Below are 25,934 nucleotides of genomic sequence, written 5' to 3' on the forward strand. Positions count from 1 at the left end.
CCCACAGATACTCAAATGGCATGTGACAATCTTCATTAAAACAAACTCTTAAAAAAGGGGATAACTATTGCCTTAATATCATGCCAATAAATACACCAAAACTCCAGAATTATGATTTTTGAGAAACCATTATAAGCATCCCATGAAAGCCCAACTTCTGAATAGAGAAATGGGAATCAGGAAGTGACAGAAAGTTCCCCAAAAAGGAATTACAAATGCATCTGAAAGTTATGAAAAGATGCTCAATCTCACTCAGAAAGAAATGTAAATTAAAATGACAATCAGATATTTTTTAATCTACAGATTGGGGAATTTTATATTGTTTGATAGCATACTATTATGAAGGTCTAAGAAACAAGCATGCTGATAAAAACTCTGTGGAAGACAATTGGCAATATAATCAACATTGAAAACACACATATCCTTTCATTCAGCAATCCCACTTGTGGTAATTTAAATCTACAGATATATTTGTTGGCATGTGTGCAAAATAATGCATGAACAAAGATATTCCCTAAACAATTTGTAAGAGCCAAAGACAGGAAATACATTCTATTAACTGGGGACAAAGTAAATTAGGAATAAGGCAGCTCTACCTGTATTGCCATAAGATATCTCTAAGATATGTTGTTGAATGACAAAAGCAAGACATTGATTACTGTGCAGGGTAGCTAACATTTTTAACAGGAATATAAACATAGCTTATGTAAATACACACACATATATAAGAAAGTATATAGGAGTAAGAGCTTAGGGACAAACACAGGAGAGAGGCTTACTTTTCATAATATATGCATTTACACTTTTGAATTTTATATGAAATACATTACAATCCAGGGACTCTATGATCACTCTCGACCTTCCTACTCAGCTTAATTCCCCAGAGTCAGTCCATTGGTAAGGACTGTGAATTCTATCTTCACATTTCTGCCAGTTTGGCCCTCCTATCCACCGCCGCCAGAACTAACATAATTTAGTTGTTATCTTCCTTGTTATCTTCCTCCAAAATAATTAAACAGCCTTTAACCACCTCCCTCCTGAAATGATCACCTTCTCTGATATACTTTATGCACTATGCCTGGACTTACCCTTCTAAAGCACAACTTTATTAAGCTTCAAAAGACCTGGATTCCAGTTGGCCTATCACAGTACTCTCCACAGGCCCAAGCCCTTTCCCTCCCAGGGACTGTACCCTACACTCCAGTTGAACAAAACTGCTCTCAAGGACCAGAACTACTGCTGCTTTTTCCCATCCCTCCCTAAATTCTAGTGATCTCCTCCACCAGGAACACCCCATTTCATGCACATCTCTCCTCCTTACACGCGTAAGCTAAGATGGTTTGTGGCCTTCAGCACCCACTGCAAAGGCCACCAGTCTCAGGAAATGTTTCCTAAAGTACATTCAGGATGTGACAACAGAACTGTGTGTTTCTTTTAGGGTGGTTCTTTATGCCCATTCTGCTGATTTTTTCTAAGCACCTGTGCCAGTGGTAAACCTCTCCCTTGGAGCTGCATCTTCTGCTTTGTTCCTTAGTCTTCTGAATATGGTGATGTGCCCACAGCAATAAAGAGCAAGTCACTTGGTGAAGGCAACACTTCCCTTCAAATTCTCCAAACTCCTATTGCTCATTAAAAGACTAAAAAGCCATCTTGAATCCCCATGTTTGGATGTGCTTATTCTACACAGTTGCCCAGTGTTCGCAATGGTATCATACTCAGTTAGTAGCTATTACAAACATTAAATAACTGTCCCCTGCTTCTTTTTGCTTTTCTCAAAGGAGACTGATAAAAAGTCTGGAGTACCAAGCACATGACAACACATATGCAAAGAAGTTAATTTTACCGCTTGTCACTTAAAAGTAATTTTCTAGAGTTCTTGTTTTTTAAATGAGAAAAAATTATCTTTCCAGGACAAGCAAGTAAGGTTAGTGATGGCTAGGAGCAGTAGCTAAATTGGATGGATTCAGATCCTTAGCAAGAAGTGCCTACCACATCCTAATATATGGCAATTAATGAATTTAGTTAGGTCATGATGATTTTATTTTTTTAACTTTTTAATGTTTATTTTTGAGAGAGAGAGAGAGAATGTGGGTGGGGGAGGAGCAGAGAGAGAGGGGGGGACACAAATCTGAAGCAGGCTCCAGTCTCCGAGCTGTCAGCACAGAGCCTGATGCAGCACTCGAACTTACAAATCCGAGATCATGACCTGAGCTGAAGTTAGACACTTAACTGTCTATACCACCCAAGCACCCCGGTCAAGGTCGTTTTAAAAGGGGTGATCCCAGAGTGCCTGGGCGGCTCAGTCTGTTAAGCATCTGACTCTTGGTTTCACCTCAGGTCATGATCTCACAGTTTGTGATTTTGAGCCCCACATCAGGCTCCATGCTGACAGTATAGAGCCTCCTTGGGATCCCCTCTCTCTCTTCTTCCCCTCCTGCGCTCTCTCTAAATAAATAAATACTTAAAAAAATAAAATAAAATGTGTCCCTATAGACACATAAGTATCAGTATTATATATTGGTTTGGACAATGACTTTGAGCAAGAATTTAAAAATTCATCATCAAATTTATATAGACAGAAAGTAGAATAATAGTTACCAGAGGCTAGAGAGAGGGAGAATGGGGAGTTATTGTTAAATAGGGATAGTGTTTGGGAGATGAAAAAGTTCTAAAGAATGCACAGTCGTGATGGTTACACAACAATATAAATGTACTAATGCCCCTGAACTGTATACATAAAATCATTAAAATGATAAATTTTATTGTATGTATGTATATACATACACATAACTACAATTTTTAGAAATCTTTCATGAAACATGACCTTTAAACATATGTCATGCTCATGAATTAGAAGAATTAATTTTGTTAAAATATCTATACTACCCAAAGCAATCTACAGATTCAATACAATCCCTATCAAAATACCAACAGCATCTTTCACAGAACTAGGACAAAGAATCCTAAAATTTCCATGAAACCACAAAAGACCGCCAAAACCAAAGCAATCCTGAGAAAGAGCAAAGCTAAAGGTTTCACACTCCTTGATTTGAAACTATACCACAAAACTCTAATAATCAAAACAGTATGGTATGGCACCAAAAAAGGAAATATAAGGACCAATAGAACAAAACAGAATCCAGAAATAAACCCATGTTTTTATGGTCTAATTAATCTATGACAAAGGAGGTGAAAACATACAATAGGGAAAAGAGGATCTCATCAATAAATAGTGATTGAAAAACAGGACAACTGCATGCAAAAAAAATGATATTGGACCACTTTCTTATACCATACTCAAAAATAAACTCAAAATTAGTTAAAGACTTAAATGTAAGGCCATAAACCATAAAATGCCTAGAAGAAAAGATAGGCAGTGCAATATTTTTTAGATCTGACCCCTCAGTCAAGGGCAACACAAACAATAATTACTGAACTATATCACACTAAAAGCTTCACATAGTGAAAGAAACCATCAACAAAATGAAAAGCAACCTACTGAATAGAAGGTAACTGCAAATGATATTCTGATGAGGGATTAATATCCAAAATGTTTAAACAACACACACAACACAGTAACAACAACAACAGCAACAACAACAACAAATCCAATTAAAAAATGGACAGAGGGCCTGAACAGACATTTCTCCAAAGAAGACATACAAGATGGCCAACACACATAAAAAGATGTTCAATATCACTAATCATCAGGGAAATGCCATCAAAACTACGAGATACCACCTCATGCCTGTCAGAATGGCAATTATCAAAAAGATACGAAATACCAAGTGTTGATGAGGGTATAGAGAAAAATACCTCTCATGCACTGCTGGTAGGAAAGCAAAACGATACAGTCACTATGGAAAACAGTATGGAGGTTCTCCAAAAAATTAAAAGTAGAACTACAATACAATCCAGGAATTCCACTTCTGGGTATCTACCAAAAAAAGATAAAAGAAAAAGAAAAACAATACACTAATTCAAAAAGATATACGCACCCCTATGTTCACTGCAGCACTATTTACAATAGCCAAGTTACGGAAACAAGGGTACATCAATAGATGAATGGATAAGGTCCATTGATAGATGAATGGATAAAGAAGATTTAGAATATATAATGGAATATTAGCCATAAAAAAGAATGAAATCTTGCCATTTGCAACAACACTGATGAACCTAGAGGGTATTATGCTAAGTGAAATAAGTAGGACAAAGAAAGATAAATACCACACAATTCCACTTATACATGGAATCTAGAAAACAAAAGAACAAAACTAAACAGAAACAGACTCAGAAAAGAGAACAATGTGGTGGTTGCCACAGGGGAGGTGGATGGGGGAATGGGCAAAGTAAGGTAAGGGGATTAAAAGGTACAAACTTCTAGTTATGAAATAAATAAGGCACGAGGATATAATGTACAGCATGGGGAATATTGTTAATAATGGGTAAAATCTTTGTATGGTGACAGACGGTAGATAGATTTGTTGTGGTGACCAATTCATAATGCACATACTGCTGAATCACTATGCTACACACCTGAAACTAATAATATTGTATGTCACTTGTACTTCAATAAAAAAGACAATATAAACAAAACATAAGCAGCTTACTGCTTAATCAGATTAAATTTGATGCTTCGAATATATTAATCATAAAGTTTATCCTGATAATTTTTTAAATCCTACCTTCATTTGGAAAATACTAATGTATTACTTAAGTTTACTCTGCTAATTCTTATTCTTCCTCTTTTTAATCCTACTCTTCACTTTACCTTCCAAGACAGATCCATGCTATGTAGTCATAAGACAACTGTTACATATAGCTGCTGACAGTGGACAGCCAGGCAAAGGAGGCTGCAGAAGGCTTGAATGCAAAGAAACCCAACCCTTATTCCTTGATGAGTCCTCTCCCAAACTAAAGCCCAGGAGGCTCCAGTCAATTGATACAGTGCAATTAAAATAATAAAAAATAAGAAATAAAGAACAGAAGAAAATGTAATATTAATACCGAATCACAGAATGTCACTGAGGACATAAGATCTTCTACATCTCAAGTAAACCATAAAACACACTAAGTTTTGTAAAATGAACTGTGCACATGGTACTGCTTTTAGGAGGCCTTTTCAGCTTCAGCAATTACCTATGGTTACAGGGATAGTATTCAATATTAATATTTTTAAATGTAGGAGCACTTGGGTGCTCAGTAGGTTGAGCATGTGACTTCGGCTCAGGTCATGCTCTCATGGTTTGTGAGTTCAAGCCCTGCATCAGGCTCTGTGCTGACAACTCAGAGCCTGGAGCCTAATTCAGATTCTGTGTCTCCCTCTCTCTCTGCCCCTCCCCTGCTCGTGCTTTGTTTCTCTCTCTGTCTCTCAAAAATAAATAAACATGAAAAAAAATTTTTTAATATATATATTTTCTTAATGTCAAAGGCAGATAAAAGCATGTCTAGAACTGTGCTAATACACCCTCCAATAATCACATGTGGCTACCTAAATTTAAATTAAGTAAATAAAGTGAAAAATGTAGTTCTTCAGGGGGTGCCTGGTGGCTCAGTTGGTTAAGATCTGACTCTAGATTTCGGCTCAGGTCATGATCTCAACATTCAGGAAATCAAGCTCCACGTCAGGCTCTGTGCTGACAGCGTGAAGCCTGCTTGGTGTTCTCTCTCTCCCCTTCTCTCTCTCTGACCCTCCCTCTCTCTCTCTCTATACATATAAATAAATAAACTTTAAAAAAAGGTAGTTGCTCGGTTGCACTAGCCACATCTCAAGTGCTCAAGAGCCACATACAGGTGGTGACTGCCATACTCCACAGCACAGATGGAAAACACTTCCATCACCACAGAAAGTCTACTGAACAGATCTCCTCTGGATACTAAGTGCCTTTTTCTGAAGCAACCACAGCATTTTATTTCATTCGTTCACTCAACATGTGTTTGCTGCTGAGCTCCTGATTCAGGACTGGCACTGTGCTGATTATCACGCATGGCCATGAGTAAAACTAATAATTTAGGTAGGCCATACATAGAAACCTAAAAAATATGAGTAGAGACCATACGTTTAGACAAAGAGCAGTCAAGGAAGTTCTGCCTGAGGAAGTAATATTCAGGCTGAGATTAGAAAGATTAGCCATTCAAAAAGAAACAGTTTCCAGAGGGAACTGAAGAACCAAAGTGTTCAGGAAGGAAGGGCTTAGCATGCTCTAGAAACTGATTTCAGTGCATTTTGCAGCTGCCTCATTAAACTCAAACACCAAGCAAAGCATTTCACTGACACCAAATCTATTCCAATGGGGAAGTTAGACAACAGTCCATATATTATCCGAGGCAGCTCTCCTTCTCCCTCTAAATCACCTGCTTTTTTGTCATTTCATTTCTTGAAGTACCAACTTCTGAGGGGGCAGGAACAGAAAGAGCAATTAATTTTGTTACTTCTTAGCAGGGGAAAAATGGGCTTAAGTGGGGTTTCTGAATTATGGTGAATTTTAACTAGCTGTGTTCTCCCAAGCCACTGCTTACGCGGTAAGCAAGACACTGCCATCACAAGTGCAGCAGCTTCCACTTGAGGGTAGCTGTCGTGATCTCTGCCAAGGGCAAACAACCCACACAGACTTGGAGCAACAGCATCTGGCCACTGGTCTGACAGCTAACTGGGGGCATGGTCCTCTTTCCGGGAGACGCAGTTGGCTGCCATGCAGTGAGCCCCACAGCACTGTCACTGTCCACTGACAGCTCCCCTGTGGGGCAGCTTTCCAAAGCCAGGACTGAGGGGCACTCCAAACAGCAAACCCCAGGGCCTCTGTAAGTGTGGGTACTTGGAACACCTCTGCCTAGCAACTCATTCACCCATTTATACACACCTTGTCATCCTACTGTCTTTTCAAACTTTTTCATCACCTTTCCACCCCAAATGGCTCTTTACTACCAGGTCTTGGGCTGCGATTGATAATGCCCAAGGTCCCCTTCAAGGAGCTACACAAAGCAGCTGAGGGAGCACCCCCAAGACCTCTGAGCAGAATGGAGGCAGGAAGGTCGTGAACGAGCGCTGAAGCCACTGTCCTGTGTGTGTTGTCCACTGTGCACACAAGACCTCCTAAGGGTGGCTGAAAGACACCATCTATCTTCCTCTCTACTTAATGGGAGCCAAACCATCGAGGCAAATTTTTTTTTCCTATCCCATTTCTTTCAGAGAGGGGAAAAATACAACCTATGTTGCTGGTAAGAACTGAAGTGCTTGGTATTGGGGGTGGGGGAAGAAGACGCCTGCATTTTCATACCAAATTAATTAAGAGTCAAATATGGAAATTCTGCTTCTGACATCAGCTTTTGATTTCTTAGCCTTAATGAAGAAAAACCCAATGCTAACTAAACTGAAAAACCCAGGGAAATTGCATAATTCTAGAAGATCAGGCTAAGGAATATCTTTTAAATCCACACGTTATAATATTCATTGCACAGCGACATTTCTGCCGAAACACATTTCAGTAATTAAAATTAAAGTTCTTTCAAATAAAGTATGCCATTATCATTTTTAGTAAAAGATCTTGTAAAAACACTTCATTTTACTATATTTTGAAGACAGCATAAGCTTCATATGTTACAATACCATGTGAGTATATCCAAAAAAAAAGAACAAGAAAAAAAAACTAAAGCCTGTGCTACTGCCAGATCTAGTTCACTCATGGCAGTAAGACGAAGGCCCTCCCCCCACACCCTCTTTTTTTTACAGAAAACCAAAGCAGAATGTCTTAGTTTGAGCTGCTATAACAAAATACTACAGACCTGGTGGCTTACAAACAACAAATAGTTTTGGAGGCTAGGAAGTCCACGGTCAAGGTGCTGGCAGGTTTGGTACCACATGAGAACCCAATTCCTGGTTCAAACAGCCACCTTTTCGCTGTGTTGTCCACACATGATAGAAGGGCCAGAACTCTCTGAGAAACCTTTTATGAGACACTAATGCCAATCAAGAGGGCTCTACCCTCATGACCCAATCATCTCCCAAAGGCTCCACCTCATGTGATTTCAACGTGTGAATTGGGGAGAGGGGGCGCAAACTTTCAGTTTATGGCACAGAGTAATGAGAATACGTTCTTAATCTTCACAATGCCCCTAGGGGTAGGGAGAGAACAGATTATTTCAGTTCCATTTTGGACTGAAGAGAGATAAACAGAAAAAGGTAACCTGAACACAGATCACACAAGCTGGGGCAAAGCGCGGCTGAACTCTGATCTGGCAGTGCTCTGTTCAGTACCTCATCCCCGTCACAATCATACTGTAAGAGCTGAAAACTGTCAGCAATTGATGTCTGCTTTATTTAAAACTATAATTTAGATTAATTACAAATGAAGTGTAACTTTAAGAAGAAAATACTTTAAAAGATTAGGGTTCTAGTCCAAACAAGCAGGATATAAGATACCAACGCACAAGAACCTATTCTCTTCAAAACTTCCCTCATTTATTATACGGACATAATCAAAATAGGGTGAACACAAGGATATTCCTTAAAATGAGGGTCTAGGGGTAAAAACTAAAATGTGAGACTGGGATTTTATTGAAAGAAATACTGAAATAATGCTGAGCAAGGAAAAAAACCAGTGTTCTTCTATATTATGAATAAATTACGATACATAGATTCTATAAAAGAAAGTCCATATCTTTCATATTTTAAATACATTCTCTTCTAAACATGGTATTTCTGATAATATACTACCACCTAAAAACAAATTTTAGCTTCAATATAGGGCCAGCAACTTTTATACTCTACAGAGATTACTTGGGAAGTAATCTAACTTTAAGTACAAATGTATAAGACATTTGGAAATCAGTATTCCTTAACTTTAACAGTTAAAGTTATACCACATTTTCTTTACTTTCCAGTTTGCAGCTTTCTGGTAAATAAAGGAATTTTGTTATTAAAAAAAAAAAAGTACTTTAAAACCTTGGATTGTGAGTAACTTGTTCCATGAGTGTTCCACAAGACAAGCAAACATTTCTAATAAATTTTAACTCGATAAATGAGCTCTTGTGATACGAGTAGTACGTGACGCCAAATATCATATGATCACAACTGAGCCAGCGGCTCTCTCTCTCTCTCTCTCTCTCTCTCTCTCTCGTTGCGGTATTGTGGGTGATCATCTCCCGTGCTCAGATGCTCAGTCTCAGACCACGGTGTTTGGCAGAAATTAGTGATTTTTCAGAACATTGGAAGATGCCCACAACTGGCACTAATGTGTTAGTGAATTTTGTCACTTCAAAGCACCTATGGACAGACCTTTGCTTTTCCATACAACTTTGTAGAAGCTTAGGAATGCTTTGCTTCATTCTAGGTCAGGCTGCCTGCAGATATAGACCCTTTCCTCTGCTGCATTATTGCTGGTTACACTAAATACAGTATATGACAAGAATGTATTAATACTGTACTATAGTCAATATCTGTGTGAGCGTATACAATGGCCCCCACATAGAAAGAGATTCCATTGAGCCGATAGCAGTGATTCCATTAGTGACAGTGAAAGTTGTCCTACACAAAAACCCTCCTCTCTCGTCTCCCTCACACCAGCCACGAAGGTTTTCAAAGGTAAGCGCAAGTTATTTGTTTATTTCTTTATATTTTGTATTTTCTTTATTTTGTATCATATTACAGTGTTGTAATCATTTTTATATGAATATTTTTGAGTTGTGGAATAAATCATCTGAATTTCCATTATCTCTTATGGGGAAATTCACTTTGATAAATGAGTGTTTTGGATTACAGGCATGCTTCTGAAAAGAATTATGCTCACAAACCAAGATTTTACTATATCCATAACCACCCATTTGGAATGGGTATATATTTCCTTCTCCTCAAAAATGTAACTGATGAGCAACTGAGTAATGTATTGAATTGTTATATTATTATGTTGTATATCTGAAACTAGCATAACACTGTATGCCAATTATACTTCAAAAATAAGTAAAAAAATTTTTAAACACCAGAAAGATGTACCTGAGGGGCACCTGGGTGGCTCTGCTTTCAGCTCAGGTCATGATCTCATGGTTCATAGGATCACACAGCACATCAGGCTCTGCGTGATAGCATGGAGCCTGCTTGCGATTCTCTCTCTTCCCCTCCCCCACTTGTGCATGTGTTTTCTCTCTCGCAAAATAAATAAACATTAAAAAAAAGAAAGAAAGAAAAATGTACTTGAAAAGTACAGTCATTCTAAAACCTCATGGGTCAATTCCACTTGTTTTAAAAGAAAACCACTGTGCAATTCTAAGTGCAACTTTATTTAATGTTTTAAGTCTTTCAAAAAAAATCAAACACCTGCATGTGACAGGTACCAATTAATCTAAAGAAAACACTGTGAACCAGCTCCTGTACACATGCAAACAGCTCTGAGTAACATTAAACCAAATCCACCACCTGTGCATTTATCCTGCTTTGCAGCCACCATCTGATCAATGAATAACAAAAAGGGAAAGTTAATTACGGAGTAGCTTCTGTATGTATTAGGCTTACACATCACAAGAGGATAAATGATTTCTCATTCCTCCACAGTATTCTAAAGGTGACTCAGGAGTATACTGAGCCTGCATTTGAGAAGTACAGATTTTATTTGAAAATACTACTACAACAACATGTATTTGTTCCTGTGCTGCCTGTTACAGAGACAAGAATAGATAGATCCAAGAGATCCTTCAAGGTTCTTCCCAATGCCATGAAGAGTTTCTGGACAGATGGACACAGTCATCTCCTGACGAGGAAGGAATAATTCCTGTTCCACCAGCCAGTCAATCCCACTACATTAGGCCTTCATGACCTCCCTGCTATAAATCTCCTAAAATCTCCTGGTTTTGTTTTTGGATTTTGTTGTTTCTGTGTGTGTGTGCATGGTTTTTTGGTTTTGTATTGTTTTGTTTTTTTTGGAGGGGGAGTGGGTGTCTTCATTTTTAATATTTGTGCATATAGGGCTGTGTTTCTCTAGAGGAAACAAAAATCAGTTTGACCTAGAGAATAGCTTGAAATACGGAATACTTTAAAAGAAATAAAACTAATTTGCAAATATTTACTGTGCCCTTGGAAGAAGTGCTAGGAAACAGAATAAGAAAGTGTCTACCCTCAAACATTTCAGAAGGCCAGTCTTGCAAAATTCCAAAATCATTGATGCGCAATGACTGTGCCTTCATCAGTCACACATATTAGTGGCAGCACTAGGGGCCAGTGGTTTTCAATCTTGACTGAACATTAGAATTACCTGGAAAGCTACTAAGAAAGATGTGTCAAGGCACCCTCATGAGATTTGTATTTGACTGCTATGGGAGAAGCCATGACATTAGTCGTTTCATAAGCTCCTGTGACTATAATGTACAGCCAGGACCAAGAGCCACTGCTCCACATAGTTCACAAACCCTACAGCTGCTAAATCGAACAGATATAAGACTGGTTCTCAAATTGTCAAGGGTTGTTTAACTCAGCCTTAGGTTTCACAAAATACCTAGCATTCTACCCATAGAGTTCCTTTTTTTGTTTGTTTTAGGTTATAAAAGATGATTTGTGTCATCTGACCTTCAGCTGGCAAGTAGTCCTGAGAAGCCTATATGTGCCTTTAGATAACCATTTTAAAATTATCTAGATTTCCCCATGAAATCATTTTTGTTACAAATATTTCTTCACATAAAAATTTTTAATGTTTATTTATTTTGAGAGAGAGAGAGAGAATGTGTGCAAGCAGGGGAGGGGCAGAGAGAGAGGGAGAAAGAATCCCAAGTTGACAGTGTGGAGCCAGAGGTGGGGCTCGATCTCATGAACTGTTAAATCATGACCTGAACTGAAATCAAGAGTTGGAGGCTTAACTGACTAAGCCACCCAGGCACCCCTGAAAATTTCATTTTTAAGTAATTACTGAGAACAGTCAAATGATATTTAATAAAAATGCTATTTTTCCAAAAAGTAAGAAGCAATGCTGGCCATTTTCAGAAGACTTCTGAAATTATCTTCACATCTTTCACATCTTCTACAGGAAGTTTTGTTAAGACCAGTTCAACAACAGGCTGGTATGATATAACTTCAGGCCTTTGTATATGCAAAACTAGATTTTGCTTTATTGATTTGCTGTTAGGTTTTGAAAGAATGAGGCACATATGTCACAAGAAGACTGGTTAAATGGGGGTAGCAAGAAGTCTTGGTGTAATGTTAACTGTCACGTATTTCAAGATTATGGACAGGATCAATTCTAAAAACTGCTTAAGGGAGGAAAAATTCAAGCACAGAATTTATTTCCTCTTAAAACTAGGTTCTTCCTCTTGCAAAAGGGGCTTACATAAGGAAACTTTGAATACACCTAGCCCACAGTCATGTGACCTGGTCCTGGAGCATGGGGATAGGAGGGTATATATGCATCATCCTACTAAACTCAGGGCTTCCCTACAGCAATGCCAGTAAGGAATGGCAATAGCACACCTGCGTGGATGCAATGAACACGGATGGGTACCATCTGCTCTTTCAGACAGCTGTCTGACTTGGGCCTGATGACCATGGTCCTCCACCCTGGTGGCACATTAGAAGCCCCTGACACTTTTTAAATACATTATTACTGGGCCCCATGCCCAGCATTTATAATTGACTTGATGTGAGTGGAACTAGAATACTGGTTGTTTTTAAAGGTTCTCAGATGTGAAACAGAAGGCCAGGGAACCAGTGGGTTAATGAAACCAAAAGGTTATCCATCTGTCAGCTAATGTGATCTGGAACAACTAAGGGGAACAAGTTCAGATAAAGACAGATCTGACCTCTGAGCTTGTTTAGACTACTCAATCCCGGCCTCTCTCCTAGACAGAAGGAGGAGGGGGAGGTGGCTCGTGTGAGAGGAAAGAGCTTGAGCTTACAGATAGGCAGGCAAGGGTTCAAATTCCCATTCCACCATTCACTAGTTGTATAGCCCCTGTCCACTGAGAAGATTCTTTCAGCCTGTTTTCCCAGATGTAAACTGGCACCCATTGCATCTCATCAGGGTTCTACCTAGACTAACATAAATTTGATGTAAAATAAGTGGTACAGCAGGTATTCAAAAATGAGAGCTGTGTCAACCTCTGAGCAATCCAAATGAGCCTTTGGCAATAAAGAGAGGCATCCCGTAGCTCATCTCTTCACACATAAGACACATTCAATACCTCATTTCTCAAAGTTTCACAGCCGTAGTACAATATTTTGTACTCCATATTTTCTTGAAGCCAGTAACAAAGATCTCTCATGGCGAACTTGTGGAGAAGATCATAGCTTACTTGTTAAACAAAACTGCCAGTGATGCTGAATGATAACAAAGACATAACTGATGGATCTGAAACAGGAAAGAGCAGTTCAACTACCTCAGCACGGCTCCCAGGGAAGAACGGGATACTTAGCTGAGGGGCAAAGAAGGAACCCAAACCCTAGAACAAACATACCCCTATGGCTCCAGAGTCCTATGGCCTTGAGTTCAAATTTCAGCTTCAACATTGCAGTAAATCACACACTCTGTTAGCTTTAATTTATTCATCAATTAGATGGGAAGAGTGCCATCGGAGCCAGAATTCTCATAAAAACTAAAGTGCAAATGAGGTAAAGGGCAGAGCACAAAGTGGATGTTCAGTAAATCAGGTTTTATTTCCCTTGCCCTATCTATATTTTGATCTCTGGTCATGAAATTTCTGATAAATTATGCCTCTGAAATATTGCCTCCTCATGAATCAAACAACTCTCAAACCTAAAGTGCAAAAATTCACAAACCATTCAAAAATCACTAGAAAGGTATCTTTTGGACAGTGGGTTCCCTTTGGGGAATGGGGAAACTAGACAGAGACGAAGAGACACAGAATATTTCTGAATACTCACTTCATATCCTATGCAACATTCCCAATGTCTAAACCTCAAAACTAATGGAAATATATTGAGGAAAAAGAGTAACTAAGCATGATAACAGCATAGGCTTACTTCTTATTCTTTAAAATCTTGGGGTCATCATCGTCTGACCAGGTCTCAAAGGGGACTCAATGATTGATTACTAAGCACAAACAAATTGTGTTAAATTAGAATATTAATACAGGAAATCTGTATCAAACATTTTACACCTAAATGATAGGAAAGCTGAGATGTATAATCAATTTACAAATAATTGTAACTGACTGACAGGAAAAAAAAAAAAACTCAGCCAACTTTCCACTTGATTTATATACCTATTAAATCCAGGAACTTCTAGACAGTTTTGTATAATTATTATCATGACTAAAACAAGAAGTATGAGAAAAGGAAGTGTGTAAGAAAATAACATATAAACATCAATTTAGAGGGGCGCCTAGGTGGCTCAGTTGGTTGAGCTTCCAGCTCTTCATTTCAGCTCAGGTCATGATCCCAGGGTCATGGGATCGAGCCCCACATCAGGCTCCGTGCTGAGCATGGAGCCTGATTAAGATTCTCTTCCTCTGCCCCTCTCCACCACTCTCGCTCTCACTCTTTACAACAAAAAACAAAAAAATGTTTTTTAATAAATTTAAAAATAATTACAATTAACAGCAAAATAGTCTCAGTTTTCCATTTGATTTATATACATGTTAAATCTAGCAACTAATAGACCGATTTGTGCAATTATTACCATGACCAAAATAAAAAGTATATGAAATAGAGGTATGTAAGAAAATGACATACAATCATCAATGACTTTTTTTCATTAGAGACAACAGATCTACAAAGATCCTTCTAAGGCTCCCATCTGAAACATAACAACCAAGATCACTGATACACTGATTTCACTACAAGTCTTGCTGTATATTTAGCATTATAACTAAGAAATTGGTCACACCCCTCAAGGAACTCACAGACTGCCAGAAAACCAGAGTGAGAGATATATAGGTTCCCAACTAAAATTCCAGACTATGTGATTATGGAGGGCAATGGAAGAAGTGACTAACTCTACATGGAAGAAGAGCAGAAAAGATTTCACAAAGGGTTAATTTCCAGGGGTTGACGGCTAACACCATCAGAGACTGCACATCTCTTCTCAATTCTGCATTTGGCGGCTTTTTGACAATGGCCTGAAATTGGGTGTAAATACACTGACTACAGCCAAACACAATCAGGCACTGCTCCCACAAACATTTTGTTTTTAGTTTATTTATGTATTTTGAGAGAGAGAGCATGTGTGTGCATGCACGAGCAGGGGAAGGGCAGAGAGAGGGAAAGAGAGAATCTCCAGCAGGCTCTGCACTGCCTATGCAGAGCCGACGCAGGGTTCATTCTCACAAACTATGAGATCGCGACCTGAGTCGAAATCAAGAGTCAGATACTTAACCGACTGAGTCACCCAGGTGCCTCCATAAATACTGTTTATTAAACATCGACCAGCACACCAGTGATCTTGATGGCAAATTTTATTTAATGTTTTTACTTATTTTCATACGTGGAATTTAAGAAACAAAATAGATGAACATAGGGGAAGGGAAGGAAAAATAAGATAAAAACAGAGAGGGACACAAACCATAAAAGACTCTTAAATACAGAGAACAATTTGAGGGTTGCTTGAGGGGAAGTGAGGGAGGGGGGATAGGCTAAATGGGTGATGGGCATTAAGGAGGTGGCTTGTTGGGATGAGCACTGGGTGTTATACGTAAGTGACGAAGCATTGGGTTCTACCCCTGAAACAGTTATCACACTGTAGGTTAACTAACTTGAATTTAAATAAATAAACTTTTAGAAAATAAAAATAAAAAGCCATATATACACAGCACCGTCTTTTCCCATCACAGTGTCCTTTGCAGAAGGAATGGATAAGGGAAGAAGTAAGTTTTCATCCAGAGGCAGGGGAAGATTAGCTCACTGAACACAATGTTAAAGAAGTATTAGTTGGAAAAAATGTGTTTGACCTACATCCCATAGGTCATGCTAGTACAACATATTGTTACATATGAAGTATCCCTAAACCACAGGCAGTAAGTCAAATCCACTAACGAAAGCACATCAACAAAGCAGGGTAGGGAAATTCATACTAGTCTGAAGCAGACCAATTAGATGATATTAAAAAGCAGTCAACAAAAATCTAGACTAGGTAAGGAGAAAAGTAGGTATGTGAGATAGATCTGGAACAGTAAAAAAGTGCAAAGCCGAGTAGATTCGAAGTCCAATTAGGGAGAAAGAACTGTGCTTCCATGGTAGCAAAGGGTAGCTGAAAGGTGGGAACAGCAGAGTTAGAGAAACCCTTAAAATGGAGAATATGGAGGCAGTTCAGTCAATAAAATGTGTTTAACTACGAATCCCAGCTGGCCACTTACTATTTATGTTTCCTCGTTCTACGCGATTGTGATGAGTATTAGATAAGGTAACCCATAAAACAGCCAGCCCAACAATAAGCACTCAAAAAGTAATTAGTCCCTTCCGTGCCCATGGGAGCTGATGAGCTGTGAACCAGGAACCAGCAGTGTGAGGGTGGAAACTCGAGCTATCAGAATAGAGCCATCCACAGTTTAAAATTCATATTATTTAACTTCAAATACAAGAATCCTACAGCAAGGAAAAAAAAAAAAAACTTTGAGGGGAAAGAAGAAAACCAAGGACATTAATTAGTACACCATGAAACTACAGCACTAGTAGAAAACTCCACTGAATTACTGACCTCCATTGGCAAATATTTACTGAATCCTAAGCGAAGTACAATCTAACTTAGAAGCCAATTAGAGGTAAAATAGGTAGAACTGAGTGATTGCTTGTATTTACAAAGAGGGGTGGAAGCCAAGGATGACCTGAGTTAGGACAGCGAATGTCCACTGAGCGATAAGAGGACATGTTTCTGTCACGTGCAGGGCTTCAGAATGTGCTCTGCAGCCATGGAAGAGATGGAAACATAATGGTTAGCACAGTAGAAACATCCTGGCATTATTACAGCCTAACCAGGGGCTCCCAACCTATTTCAGCCTTAAAATAAATTTTAACTTGGAAAAATCATCCAATCTCCACAAGATCAAACATTATATATATATATATATACATATATATATATATATATGTATATATATATATATGTGTGTATTTATATATATATATACACATACACATATATATACATACATATATACACATGTATACATATGTATGTATGTGTATATATATATGTTTCATCTCGTGGAGATTGGATGATTTTGTAAATATGATTTTATATATCGGCTTTATATATTGGATGATTTTATAAATATGATTATATATATATATATATATTTTTTAAGATTGATGTTTAATGAATGAATGGCTATCCAATGATAAAGGATGGTTATAGTTCCTAAGGAAAATCTATACTTCAGAGTACATAATCAAACCAGGCTCTCAACCCAAAAATCAGTAATAATAATAGCTAACCTTCCTACAGTACTTTCTACAAATCCAGCACTATTTTAAGTGCTTTGTATGTATTAATTTCTTTCATTATAACAACAGCCTGGGACAGAAGTACTTTTATTTTTTCATTGAGATATAAGTGACATATATCGTTATATTAATTTCAGGTATACAACATAATGATTCGATATTGCAAACCGATGACCACAGTAAGTATAGTTAGTTAAAATCCACCACCATAATCACAATTTTTTTTTCTTTTGATGAGAACTTTCAAGATCTACTCTCTTAGCAACATTTTAATGCCCATTGTATAATTCAAAATTATTTAAAACCATTGATAATCACAGTAGCTTTTTATCACTGCATATTTTTCCAGTCACTATACTATGTGCATATGTTTGAAAAATGAGTGGACAAGCATGTTAGAAATAAAGGGATTCATGGGGCACCTAGGTGACTCAGTCAGTTGAATGTCCAACTCTTAATTTCGGCTCGGGTCATGATCCCAGTCATGAACGGCACTGAGCGTGGAACCTGCTAGGGATTCTCTCTCCCTCTGCCCCTCTCCTCCACTCATGTGCTCTCTCCCTCTCTCTCTCTCTAAAATTAAAAAAAAAAAAAAAAAAATTTTTTTTAATTAAAAAAATAAAAAGAAGCATAGGGATTCCTAAGCCTTTTCTTTCTGTGGTTCCACAGTTGACTAGCACATGGACTGGAAATCACTGTTCTAAGTGATTTAACTGACAGGACCATGAATCTTTTAAAATTCATATCCCTAATCCTAAACTTGCAGAACCTGTAGAATAGCATTTCTAAGAGGGAGAAAAAAATGCAGTTGAAAAGAACAGGTTCAGAGAGAGTCTAGCAAAATACAAAACGAAAGAACAAGTAGCCAATATTCACTGAATACATACGGTATACAAAGTAATGACCATTCACTCTAATCATATTTAAGCATTTTATTAATCATCTAGTATATGCAAAGTGTTAAGCAAACAACTGTAATAAAAAATAGACATAGTCTCTGTCCTCATGGAATCCACAGCCTGATAACAGAGAAAAAGATTAATCAAATAATCACACAAAGAGATGTAGAACTCAAGCAAGACTGCTGTAATGACTTTTGTTGCCTTTTACAAAAAAAATCAGTCCCCGTTCTCTTGGTAACTACTTCAATGTCATTGTATGTACCCGACATGCTTACCTACCCATTCCCAGCTTTCAGAGCCTATATATCTTGGGGACAACTGGACCCATTCTTGCCTCTAGGATATAGGCAGGTGACTCAAACCTAAACTAATTGTAATCCTATGCCCTAACTACAGTGATTGGTTCAAAGACAGATGAGCACACAACTCACTCAAGAGTTGAACAGATAGGATTATTGGGCACTCCTGGTCCGCAAACTCACTCTTCTGATGTTCTGGAAACAAGTACCCCAGAATTGTTGCTGGCCTTCCACAACTAAGAGAGGATGCCAGCCTGAGGATAAAGCTGCCATTGTACAGGACAGATTGAAAACAGGACAAAGCCAGGTCTTTAACAATGTCACTCAAATAAACCACTCCTAAAGCTTATCTGACTTCTGAACTTTCAAGATACATGACACAGTAAGGCCATTATGTTGGTTCAAATTTATTTGACCTGCGTTTTGTTACTTGCAACTGCAGTCACTCTCAGCAAAAAATACACTCACAACATTAAGAGGGCTTAAAAGAGGAAGATCTGCTTAAACTCTGAGAAGGTATCTTTGAGTTAAGTATCCCTTACACTAATACTGGACAAATTAGGAAAGGCGGAAAAACCATTCCAAGATGTTGGATCAGCATTTGCAAAGACCTTCAGGGTCATATTGGCTGTGTTAGAGAGTTTACACACTTTTTTAGACTTTATTCTAAAAATGATGCAGGGAGTTTGGGGAGGGAGGGGAAGGAATATCAGCATAAATCACTGTCATATTAATCTATACTGAACATTTTATGTTAAAATAGCTTTCAAGACCATAGAAAAGGATTTTCAGAAAACAGTGTAACTTGGCACCCATGGAATCTCCTCTACAAAATCTTTAACAGAGGGACATTCCAATTCAGCTTGGACACTGTGGTGAAACTGACCTTATTGTGATGAAATGTATTAATCCAGGATGGTTTACCCAGAGGCTTTAAAAAGTAGGGGGTATAGGCAATTCTTGGAAGACCAGGTGTCTACAAATAAAAGCAGCACCGTAACTATCATCACAGCCAGGTCTCAGGAGGCTGGAGGTGCTCTCACTGCACCTGGAAGCCAAGGCATGAATGAGATTTCTAACAGAGCTTAACATAAATGCTCAGGCACATGCACTTACTTCAAAGTGCTCAAAGACTTGAACTAGATAACACTGTCCATACCTTAAAATGTCAAGAAGGAGAGAGGAAAGTATGCCTGATAAGCTTTCCTGTATTTAATGACTTAGCCATTTTCACTTTCCCCTGCATTCCAGAATATATATATTATAAAGATAATTCTACCAATAAATGAATTCTTATTAACTAAAGCTAACTCTGTATCACTGTCTGCCAATATTACTGCAATCCATTTCACACAGCCAGGCTTTTATTACTCTTAAATATTATTACTTAACTCAAGCTCACCATTACACAATATACAGGACACAGATTTGCCAAGGTGAATTGCTTTGGTTGTATTCAGCAAATAAATTTTTAAATTAAAAAGCTAGGGGCGCCTGGGTGGCTCAGTCGGTTAAGTGTCCGACTTTGGCTCAGGTCACGATCTCGCGGTCCGTGAGTTCGAGCCCCGCGTCGGGCTCTGCACTGACAGCTCAGAGCCTGGAGCCTGTTTCAGATTCTGTGTCTCCCTCTCTCTCTGACCCTCCCCCATTCATGCTCTGTCTCTCTCTGTCTCAAAAATAAATAAATGTTAAAAAATTTAAAAAAATAAAAAAATAAAAATAAAAAATAAAAAGCTATGAAATATTAAATCATATAAAAGTATTCACTACAATAGCAAAAAGTCATGAATTCTCTATTTAGCTTCCACTGATAATAACATTCTCCAGGATAGTATTGCAGTCGATTTATGTATACATCCCAAAATTCATATTAAAATCTTAAGTTAAAAACCCAGGTGATGGTATAAGGAGATAGGGTCTTTGCGGGTGATTAGGTCATGAAGATCCCTAAGGAATGGGATCAATGCCCTTGTAACAGAGGCCCCAGAGACATCCCTTGCCCCATCCATGCGAGAACACAGCAAAACAGAAGCCATCTATGAACCAGGAAGCTCTCACCAGACATTTATTCTGCCAGTGCCTTGATCTTAAACTTCCTTGCCTCCAGACCTGTTAGGAATAAATTTCTGTTGTTTATAAGCTCCCCAGTTTATGGTATTTTGTTATAGTAGCCCAAACAGACTAAGACAAGTATCCAAGATTCTAAGATATTTCTCTAGACTGTGGCCAGCTGCCCAGTTTGCACACCTGGGGAGGAGGGGAGCCAGCCTCGAGCTCAGTAACTACTTCAGAGGCACAGTCCACAGTGGGAGAAAGCAATCCCTTCCCTGGAGTGCGGTGGGAAGATGGTATATAGCCATTCAAAGGACAAAGGTCCCTTCCTGCACCCACCAGCCAGAGGCCATTTATCGATGTGGTGGAGAGGCACTTCCCCAGAACCAGGGCACATGGAGCAGGCCCATTAAGACATCGGGATTTAAATCCCAGCCAAGTGTCAGGGAGGTGTGGGAGTCAGCAGAGTGGGACAAACCGCCTCATTCGCGACTGCGGCACTATGAGGTCAGCCTGAACAGAGTGGTTTGGGACACCTGATACAGGGAGGAGAGACTGGAGTGTTGACATTTTTCTCCCCATCACCATCAAGGTGTAGCTTCAGGGAACAGACAGGGGCCCAGACAGTGGAGGTGAACCGCCTACACCAAACCATGCCCTTCTGGCACCTGGTAACTGCGTATCTACTGGAGCAGAATTGACACTGAGGAACCAGACAGCCCTTCCTCCAGACCAGTGCTGCCACCAGTTCAAAGGCACCCATAGTTTTGTATTTACAGACGTAATTCTGGGACAATTCTTATTACATATGTTTTTTTTTTTCTTCCTTTTTTCCTTATTTCTTCCCTTCTCTAGTCTGGTTATTCTGGTTCTTGGTTTGTTTAAGCAGACATATTTAATCTATTCTCTTTATACCTGTTCTATATCTCCTTCTTTATTTTCCCCTCTCTCTCTATCTGGATTAAGCACTATAGTTTCCCTGCCTGGTCAATTTTCTTTTCTTTTTCCCCACCCCTGTCATTTCTCTGTATGGCATAAGGCCTTTTCCACCAACACCTCCCCGCCCCATTGGGTTTTGTTGTTACTGTTTTTTGTTATTTGTTGTTGTGTGTGTGTGTGTGTGTGTGTGTGTGTGTGTTCTTTTGTTTTTTGGGTTCTTTGTTTGGGGTTTTTTTGGGGGGTGCAGGGGTTGTTTTTTTTTTCAGGGCTACTTCAGTGAACAACTCAAAGCACACCTGGTGAAGGGTCCAAAACATCACTACAAGTAGGGAGATAAAGCAACCAAAGTCACAATAACAGAGAGCAAGTAACACTCCAAAAAACACCTCCTGAAGGGTCAGGCCCTGGACAGTGTATGACCCCTCTTTAATATAGTAGTGCTCGCAAGTGCAGGGCACATGACAAGCTTTTAAAACACATATGGGACAGAAAACTAGCCAAAATGATGAAATTGAAGAATTCTTCTCAAAAGAAATTCTAGGAAGAAATGACAGCTAAAGAATTGATCAAAATAGATATAAACAATATAACTGAACAAGAATTTAGAATAATAGTCATAAGATTAACAGCTGGGTTTGAAAAAAAGCATACAAGACAGAAGAATCTATTGCTGAAGAGATCAAGAAACTAAAAAATAGTCCTGAAGAATTAAAAAATGTTGTAAATGAGGTGTAAAATAAACTAGAGGCTGTGACAGAGAAGATTAAAGAGGCAGAAGGGAGAATAAGTGAAATAAAAGATAAAATTGTGGAAAAAGATGAAGCTGAGAAAAAGAGATAAATTCTAGACCATGAGGGGAGAATCAGAGAACTAAGTGATTCAATGAAACATAATAATATCTGTATCATAGGAGTTCCAGAAGAAGAAAAGAGAGAGAAAGGGGCTGAAAGTGTACTTGAACAAATCATAGCTGAGAACTTCCCTAATGTGGGGAAGGAAGCAGACATTGAAATCCAGGAGGCACAGAGAACTCCCTTCAGACGTAACAGGAATCGAACTTCTGCACAACAAATCATACTGAAACTAGCAAAATACAAAGATAAAGAGAGAATTCGGAAAGCAGCTAGGGATAAACGGGCCTTAACCTACAAGGGTAGATACATAAGGGTAGTAAGAGACCTATTTACTGAAACTTGGCAGGCCAGAAAGGAGTGGCAGGAAAATTTCAATGTGCTGAATAGGAAAATTATGCAGACAAAAATTCTTTATCTAGCAAGCTTGTCATTCAGAATAGAAGGAGAGATAAAGGTTTTCCCAGACAAACAAAAACTGAAGGAGTTCATCACCACTAAACCAGCCCTACAAGAAATCCTATCGGGGACTCTGTGAGTGGGATGTTGCAAAGACCACAAAGGACCAGAGACATCACTACAAGCATGAAAACTACAGATAACACAATGACACTAAATCCATATCTTTCAATAATAACACTGAATGTAAATGGACTAAATGATCCAGTCAAAAGACACAGGGTATCATAATGGATGATCCATCTATTTTCTGTCTACAAGAGACCCATTTTAGACCAGAGGACACCTTCAGATTGAAAGTGAGGGGATGAAGAACCATCATGCTACTGTAAGTCAAAAGAAAGCTGGAGTAGCCATACTTATATCAGACAAACTACATTTTAAACTAAAGCCTGTAACAAGAGAAAGGAATTATATCATAATTACAGGGTCTATCCATCAAGAAGAGCTAATAATTATAAATGTTTATGTGCCGAATATGGGAGCCCCAAATATATAAAACAATGAATCACAAACATAAGCAATCTTATTGATAAAAATATGCTAATTGCAGGAGACTTGATTATTCCACCTATAACAATGGACAGATCATCTAGGCAGAAAATCAATAAACAATGGCCCTGAATGACACAATGGACCAGATGGCCTTGACAGATAAATTCAAATCTTTCCATCCAAAAGTAACAGAGTACACATTCTTCTCGAGTGCACACGGAACATTCTCCAAGATAGATCACACACTGGGTCACAAAACAGCCCTCAATAAATGTAAAAGAATTAAGATCATACCATGCACATTTTCAGATCACAATGCTATGAAACTTGAAATCAACCACAGGAAAAGTTTGGAAAAACCTCAAAATGCATGGAGTTAAAGAACATCCAACTAAATAATGAATGGGTAAACCAGGCAATTAAAGAAGAAATTTAAAAATATTTAAAGAAACAACAACAACAAAAAATGAAAACACGACAGCCCAAACACTTTCGGATGCAGAAAGGGCAGTCCTAAGAAGAAAATACATTGCAATCCAGGCCTATCTCAAGAAACAAGAAAAATCCAAAATACAAAACCTAACAGAACATCTAAAGGAACTAGAAGCAGAACAGCAAAGAAACTTCAAGGCCAGCACAAAAAGAAAAATAATAAAGATTAGAGCAGAAACAAACATATAGAATCCAAAAAAAACCAGTAGAACAGATCAATGAAACTAAGAGTTGGTTTTTGAAAAAATAAACAAAACTGATAAATCCCTACCCAAGACTTCTCAAAAAGAAAAAAGAGGACCCAAATAGATAAAATCATGAATTAAATTGGACTTATCACGACCAACCCCTCAGAAATAAATTATTGGAGAATACTATGAAAAATTATATTACAACAAACTGGACAACCTGGAAGAAACAAATTCCTAGACACCCACACACTACCAAAATACAAAGAGAAAGAAATAGAAAATTTGAACAGACCCATAATTAGTGAAGAAACTGAGTCAGTTATCAAAAATCTCTCAACAAGTAAGAGTCCTGGGCCAGACTGATTCCCAGGGGAATTCTACCAAACATTTAGAGCAGAGTTAATACCTATCCTTCTCAAGCTGTTCCAAAATATAGAAATGGAAGGAAAGTTTCTGGACTCATTCTATGAAGCCAGCATAACCTTAATTCCCAAACCAGATAGAGACCCCACAGAAAAGGAGAATTACAGGCCAATATCCCTGATGAACACGAACGCAAAAAATTCTCAACAAGATACTAGCAAATCAAATTCAACAGCATATAAAAAGAATTATTCACCAAGATCAAGTGGGATTCATTCCTGGGCTGCAGGGCTGGTTCGATATTCGCAAATCAAGCAACGTGATACGTCACATTAATAAAAGAAAGGATAAGAACCATTTGATCCTGTCAATAAATGCAGAAAAAGCATTTGACAAAATACAGAATCCTTTCTTAATAAAAACCCTCAAGAACATCGGGATAGAAGGAACATACCTAAACATCATAAAAGCCATATATGAAAAGCCCACAACTATTATCATCTTCAATGGGGAAAAACTGAGAACTTTCCCCGAGACCAAGAATACAACAGGGATGTCCACTCTCACCACTGTTGCTCAACATAGTGTTGGAAGTCCTAGCATCAGCAGACAACAAAATGAAATAAAAGGCATCAAAATTGTCTAAGAAGAAGTCAAACTTACACTTTTCACAGACAATATGATACTCTACATAGAAAACCTGACAGACTCCACCAAAAGACTGCTAGAACTGATACAAGAATTTAGCAAAGTCACAGGATACATAATCAATGTACAGAAATCAGTTGCATTTCTATACACCAATAATGAAGCAACAGAAAGTGAAATCAAGAAATCGATCCCATTTACAACTGCACCAAGTTGTAAATACCTAAGAATAAACCTAACCAAAGATGTAAAATGTCTGTATGCTGAAAACTATAGGAAACTTATGAAGGAAATTGAGGAAGACACAAAGAAATAGAAAAACATTCCATGCTTATGGATGAGAATAACAAATATTGTTAAAATGTTAATACTACCCAAAGCAATCTACACATTCAATGCAATCCCAATCAAAAGTGCACCGGCATTCTTCTCAAAGCTAAAACAAACAATCCTAAAATTTGTATGGAATCACAAAAGACCCTGAATAGCCAAAGTTATATTGAAAAAGAAAACCAAAGCAGGAGGCATCACAATCCCAGACTTTAGCCTCTACTACAAAGCTGTAATCATCAAGACAGTATAGTATTGGCACAAAAAAGACACACAGACCAATGGAATAGAAAACCCAGAATTGAACCCACAAATGTATAGGCAACTAATCTTTGACAAAGCAGGAAAGAATATCCAATGGAAAAAAGACAGTCTCTTTAGCAAATGGTGCTGGGAGAACTGGATAGCAACATGCAGAAGAATGAAACGAGACCACTTTCTTACACCATACACAAAAATAAACTCAAAATGGATAAAAGACCTAAATGTGAGACAGGAAACCATCAAAACCCTAGAGGAGAAAACAGGCAACAACCTCTTTG

At 38.3% G+C, this 25,934-nt stretch overlaps 1 protein-coding gene across 12 annotated transcripts in view; it reads right to left on the reverse strand.

Moving 5' to 3' along the window:
• Positions 1-25,934, reverse strand: part of FARS2 (phenylalanyl-tRNA synthetase 2, mitochondrial) — a 537,420-nt gene that overhangs the window by 503,382 nt on the left and 8,104 nt on the right. The window lies entirely within an intron of this gene.

This window comes from Prionailurus viverrinus, chromosome B2 (genome assembly GCF_022837055.1).
Source record: "Prionailurus viverrinus isolate Anna chromosome B2, UM_Priviv_1.0, whole genome shotgun sequence".
NCBI lineage: Eukaryota > Metazoa > Chordata > Mammalia > Carnivora > Felidae > Prionailurus > Prionailurus viverrinus.